Source organism: Armigeres subalbatus, chromosome 3 (assembly GCF_024139115.2).
Source record: "Armigeres subalbatus isolate Guangzhou_Male chromosome 3, GZ_Asu_2, whole genome shotgun sequence".
Classification (NCBI taxonomy): Eukaryota; Metazoa; Arthropoda; class Insecta; order Diptera; family Culicidae; genus Armigeres; species Armigeres subalbatus.
The window spans coordinates 421,751,428-421,758,076 of NC_085141.1; the positions used below are offsets into that span (position 1 = coordinate 421,751,428).

Sequence of the window (6,649 nt, forward strand, 5' to 3'; positions counted from 1 at the left end):
CTTTATTGTTGAATGAATTGAATCAACTTTTTTCGCCTAAAACAATGGCTAATAAATGCATTTATAAACAAAACATACGCCGCGATTACGTTTTGACGCTTTTCAGAGCGAAATCATTTTTCGGTGAGTGAGCGAAGCGATGCGATTCTGGCCGAGAAACTCAAGCGCGATGCTCCCCCTACAGAATCGCAAGCGAGATAGCTCGTGCATGAAGCCTCGATGATTCAGATTTGAGCATAATTCTACCAACACTGATTGATATTTGAGATAAAAGATCATACGACAATATCAATATTTTGCACTCAAATATCATGAAGAGATCATGTTATGATATTTGTAAGAAGTGATCAATGTCCTGTGCCATAAGTTTGTTCTTATCCATAGTATATCTTGATATCTAAATGATATTTCGGTGCAAATTTTTGATATTGTTGCCTGTTCTTTTATTTCTTATATCAATCAAATCCATATGATGTTGTGTTATTCTGTTCATGGCTTCTGGTTTGTTGATTTTTTTCGACCCTCACAACTGCTCTCAAAGTTCTCTTAGGGCCCTCTATTTCATGGAAGAGAATCTTGTGGTTCAAAGACACACTTTTCGTTATCATTGCCGCTCATTGGGACAAAACTGTTCTTGTCCAAGTGATCTCTCACTTGTTGAGTTTTACTTATTCATGGGTCCTTTTCCGCACGATATTCCTCTCGGAAAGAGTGGACATCTGGCAATTTGGATAAAAGTATGTCAGACAGTGTGTGTTATAATAAGTGCTGCGTACCATCTATGGTGGGGTGCATATGGCGGACTGTACGTGGAGGAGGCGAATGAACCACGTGTTGCATCAGCTGTTAGAGAACCATCCATCGCTCACACCGCGAAAATCGGAAGACTGTGGTGGACCGGGCACGTGGCCAGAACGTCGGATAGTAATCCGGTGAAAATGGTTCTCAACAACGATCTGACGGGAACAAGAAGGCACAGCGGGCAAGGTGGAGGATGATTTGCGGATCCTCCGCAGACTGCGTGGTTGGCGACGTGCAGCCATGGTAATAAAATTAATAAATTGTTATAATGAAGATGTAGTAAGAGCCGGTACAGGCTCTTATTCGTGTTAGATGAGGTTGGAATAGTCGCACTTACTGCCTGGGAACTACACTGTCTTTCAGGAGAAATTATATGCCATTAGGGATTTCCATACGACTTTTTCAAATGTTGATAAATGTACAGGGTGCGGCAGAAAATAATGCGAAAATTGGTTCTTTTGCTTTGAAATCCCATTTGAACTGCTCTCAGCAATAATATCAACATTTTCGAGTTCAGTTATCATTATAAGGTCCTTTCAAACAAATTTATTGAATGTTTTCTCTATTTTTATGAATGATATCTTCAAGACGACGCCGGAGCTAAAACACCCCTTTCGAACCTAGTTCTCCGACATCGACTGCCATGTGCTTGTTAGAGCTGATGTTAAAGCTGACGTTAGGACAAAATTTAAAAGTGAGCTTATTTATTTTCGAAAAAGAATGATTCTACCAAATATTGTGAAAATCGGAGATATGGTATATGTGTTTCCCATGGAATAGCTGATTTTTCATACAAAAACTAATATGACTATCAAACAAAACCGGACAAACATGGACTGCCGCTAACCGCAAGTCGAGCACATCTGTCTATGGAGGCCCATGTACAGATGTGCTCGACTTGCGGTTAGCGGCAGTGGACAAATGAAATACCATGGATTTGATGGACCTGCACGTATACTTTCAGATTACGATTGAAATTTTTGCTAATATTTCCTACTAGCTGCAGTAGAATGCTCAGAAAAATATCACTTTTTCATGAAAAAACGCTTATAATATGCTTGAAAATGAAGCTATCAGCCATCTTATGTAACCAAAAGATGCGCCATCCAAAGACCGTGAAGCGATGCTAAAACAGTTTTTGAAAATATTCTAAATTGATGAAAGTGGACGCTAAAAACTATTTTTCGGGACCACCCTATCTAAATTTAGAAATTTTGTCATAAAACATTACCTATATGAGATAAAATAAATATTTATTAAGCAAAAATGCTAAGAACTAAATTCTCTACAACTTTGTAGAATTATATGCAATTCTAACTCAAAAGAGTAAAAAAATACATTTAAAAAAAAATCACCGAAGGGCCACCCTAATGACAACCTACACCAAAAATAGATCTCTTCTTGTAGATCATTTCTTCTGAAGACGTCAAAACTCTAGCATAGATAGTTTTCGAGTTATCGATTTATGTCGTGAAATTTGACGAATCTGACCATTGTGCATTGTTGTGTCTATTGGACGTGTGACATAGTGCTCCATTATGCCGTAGGTCAACGTTTTAATCATCGGAAAATTCGGCCTTCACCCAGGGAAGCACTTGGTCCTTTAAAATACCGATAAATAATAAATAAATAATAATATAGATTTTAAACCCAACATAAATGAAAACAGGCGGCAGTTTCAAACCGTTGTGGCCACCAAGCCAAACATCATGACATCAGCCGAATTGGTTTGGAATTTAATCTTCATTTTCTCCAGAACATCCACATCCATTTTCTTCGGTGAAATGAACCGGTCCGTGGGGCCGTTGGCGTCAGCATCGATGCTAGAAAACTTCTCGCGTCGGAGAACAGGATTATATTTTTTCCTTCTTCAACAAAGAAAGCAATCTTTTTAAACGAGTCACTCGTAGTTCCTATACCCGATCCGTAATCAATTGGCGTTTCACTCAAGCTCTGGAAGGTACATGCAAGTCTACTTTGATGGATCTCATATGGATTTCTCAGAAATTTTGACTTCATTGGCAAATTTTCTGATGGTACAATATCAATATTTTGCACTTAAATATCATTAGGATATCAAGTTATGTTATTTGTAATAAGTATCATGTGCCATTTGGGCGGCGCTAAACTCGTTAGAACTTTATATGCAAAAATGTATGCTGAAACATCCAAAAACAGTGATTTGCATTTGTCATAAGACGAGTTTGTACAATCCCATTGAATTCCACAACTTAATTGTATCTTGACAGATCCGTATTTCGACCTCAACAGTAAGGCCGTCTACAGGCCGTCTGAAGACGGCTTTACTGTTGAGGTCGAAATACGTATCTGTCAAGATACAATTAAGTGGTGGAATTCAATGGGATTGTACAAACTCGTCTTATGACAAGTGAAGACATTCCACTAAAAAGTTCACAATAATTTTCTTAAGTGATTTGCAGTTGAACGGCACAATTTACGATGAAGAACTATGATACTCTTTCAAAACTTGAAGAATTTAATACAGAATGTTATGCTGAAAACCGCGAAAAGATTAGTGTTTGCTCGGGGAAGTTATTAGCATTTCTCTTAAGTGGGGTTTGAACAAATTTTCTTTTCTTTTTACCTTTGAAAGAAAAAAAAATTCACCCATACAACACTCCAGTAAAATGCTAATATCTTTGCCTAATAAACTCTAATCTTCTCGCAGTTTTCAGCGTAACATTATGTATTTATTTCTTCTATGAATGAATGAAGTATCATAGCTCCTCATCGTAAATTGTGCCGTCTAACTGCAAATAACTGTTTCTGATGTTTCTGCATACATTTTTGCATATAAACTTTCAACAAGTTTAGCACCGCCGAAACGTTGACCAATTTGGATGAAACTTTGACCAGGGCATCAAATAGAACCGAATAAAAGGGCGGCCCATCAAAAAATTTGGAAAAGTGTTTTTTGAGCCACCTTAATCTTTAAATTTTATTTTAGGATAGGATTTAAATATTGTTTCTTTGATATATCTATAAATTGTTAAAGCAAGTTTTTAAGCAGTGGGTGAATATTTTTTAAACAAAATTTTCTTGTTTCTAAAAAAATTCTACCAAGAACTTTTTTCTAGATCTTCTATCCATACAAAATTGTTCATATATAATTCCATTTAGGTAAAAATGGTAGATATGTCTTGCTATAGCGTAAAGATACAATAAATTAATGGAATGAAATAGAATAATACAAATTAATCTTATTACAAAATACAAATCATTTTAATACTTCGTATGCTGAGTGAAACAGTCTGCCTTCCAATCATCTATGAACCAACGCTAGTAGGTCGCGGTCTTGCGCTCCAATATAATTGAACAACGTGATCCAAACTCATATCTGCAATACATCCCATTCTGTCTAAAGTGCAGCCCCGTTCGGATGGTCTCTTTCACTCACCACCCTTACGCACCGGTTTCCGGTTGCCCAACGTTGCCACCAACACCAAACAGCATAAGGCTTTCGCTATGAAGAATAGTGGGGCGTTGGTCGCATCATATCGGATCCCGGTGCCTCCAACTTGTGTTGCCGTCGTCGCCGTTTCCTTCGTCACCCTTGGTTGAGATGATTTTGGATGCTAATTTTCCGGACATACGACTCGAATTATTTTTTCCATCACCAACGGAACATGTTTATCTATTTACTCCCCGGAGGGCGCCAAGCCCACAAACCATAGAAACAATTTCGCGAAGCATGTCTAATAACTATTTTTAAGTAGATGTTAAGACGTTGCTTGCGACTAGTTCATCAATAATTCAAAATCTTTTTGCAAAGCCCTTCAGCAGCAGAGAATTTGATTTCCTCGTGAAAGGCTATTTTATGCGGTGAAAAGTGGAAACCCCAAATCAAACAACACACCGGCAAACACCCACGTACATAATTTATGAATACCACGTGAGCGAGCTCTGGGGAACAATGTCGACTGACTAGATGATGTAGCAGCCCGACAGCTTGGAGAATTTCAATAAACATCATACAATATTCATGGAAGTGCTTCCGAAGTTAACACAGATTATCGTAATCCATCGACTGCGGTACGTTATGTGAAGGAAATTATGCATTGACTTTAAACCCATCCCAAGCATCTCATGGAATCTGATCTCTTGCCGTTAAAGTGATTCCTGCTAAACAAACCGGATTATCCTCGACGATGAAAGTTGGCCGCATTTTGATTCGACCCTCTGCCACCGACAGAAAACGACAGTCTGCTTGGGTGGGTCACACAGTCCTTTTCCGGAGTGGAAAAAATCGATACTAATGGAACTACGTGAAACGCTACGGCTACCGCTTGCCGCACCAAACTGCTGCAATATCAAACGATGACGGTCGGCGATAGTAAAAGGAACGACAACGCTGACGACTGTGCAAACGAAAGCGGCAAGCTTTAACGCAGGAGAGGATGGGTCGCGATGCACCGGTTAGTGAAGTTGGTTTGAATTAAATGAGTCTTTGAGTTGTTAGTGACATTAATCAATGTGAAACCTCTTCTAATTTATGACATATCTAAAAAGCTGAAGTGTTGCATTTTGCACCGTTCACCTCCAGGTGGAATCAACAGGTGGTCGTTTCGGCGGAATTGCCCCACTCACTGCCGCTTGAGCCTCGAGTAGGCAGCAACGGATTCAACGGGGTTAGCATTTTCTCCTTTTCAAATGCTTTTCTTTCTCATTAGTTGACACCGAACCTTTTCAGCTTCCGTGATGATGGTGTGCTAAACGGTACACGTGTTCTTTGTACCAGTGCCGTGCATGGAAACCCCGTTCATTAGAATCTGGCATAGGTGACGTGACATGGGTGTCCACACAGGACTGTGAATGCACGACCGGAAAGTTAGGTGCAAAAATGCCAAAGGGTTGTTTCCCTTGTCGTAATTCGTAATTGAATCCTAATTAAGGCCGACCTGGACTGTTTGTTTCCATTAGAATAATTAAGTTATAAACGATATCAATAACGCATGCTAGCTAGTGGCAATTTTACTCAGATTGACCGATAGCGTGAATTTAGTTAGAATCACGATCCCATGAATTTAGTTAGAATCACGTCTGTCGTTTACTACCATAACCTCAAAGGATTTGATAGCGTGTTATAATACGATTTGTAACTTCAGAATTAGACACGTGTGAACCATTAGAGTATCGTAGCTGCGAACAATTCTGGGAAGATAAATGAGCCGGTAGCTAATAATGTCTCAACATGGTTTTCTATCGAAACTGATAAGGCAAGTATTTTGATTATAATCAAACTGTTGATCTTGTTTGTGATTTCAGATTGACTGAACCAGTGTGATGTGCTTTCAAATGTGCTGTAAAAATTACTGGAGAACGTGACTGCTCCTATATACTCCCGTTAGGTTCTACTTATAAGATTTGGCATTATCCCAAACATTCGCGTAAACTGGAAGAACAAAACTTTTAAAAGAACTGTAACATGGATGATGTGCTACTAAATATATCATTGCCCGTAAAATAGACGAAAATAGCTCAATAATATCACATGTTGATAAGAAAAGAAAATGAGATATAGACATGATTTATATAAGAGATAAAAGATTAGACGACACTGTCAATATTTTGCCCTAAAATATCATGATGATATCCAGTTATGCTATTTGTAAGGAGTTATCAATATCATGTGCTACTTCGGTACAAAGTTTTGGTATTGTTGTCTGTATTGAACGTTCTTTTATCTCTTATATCAATTAAATCCATATCATATTTTGTTATTCTGTCCATCCAAGAGACTGAAAAAAAGCATCATTCAAAAGAGCTTGGGCAAAGCATTAGCATAAGAAATTGATGTTATTCTGCTAAGAAGATTTTTGAAAAAGGC

The 6,649-nt window shown here is 38.3% G+C and overlaps 1 long non-coding RNA gene across 1 annotated transcript; it reads left to right on the forward strand.

Annotated features, from left to right (window-relative positions):
- Window positions 1-4,521: 4,521 nt before the first annotated feature.
- On the forward strand, window positions 4,522-6,245 carry LOC134224342 (uncharacterized). The gene is made up of 3 exons (XR_009982917.1): window positions 4,522-5,237; window positions 5,366-5,450; window positions 5,513-6,245. It is a non-coding gene; the product is annotated as an uncharacterized LOC134224342 (long non-coding RNA).
- The last annotated feature ends 404 nt before the right edge of the window (window positions 6,246-6,649 follow it).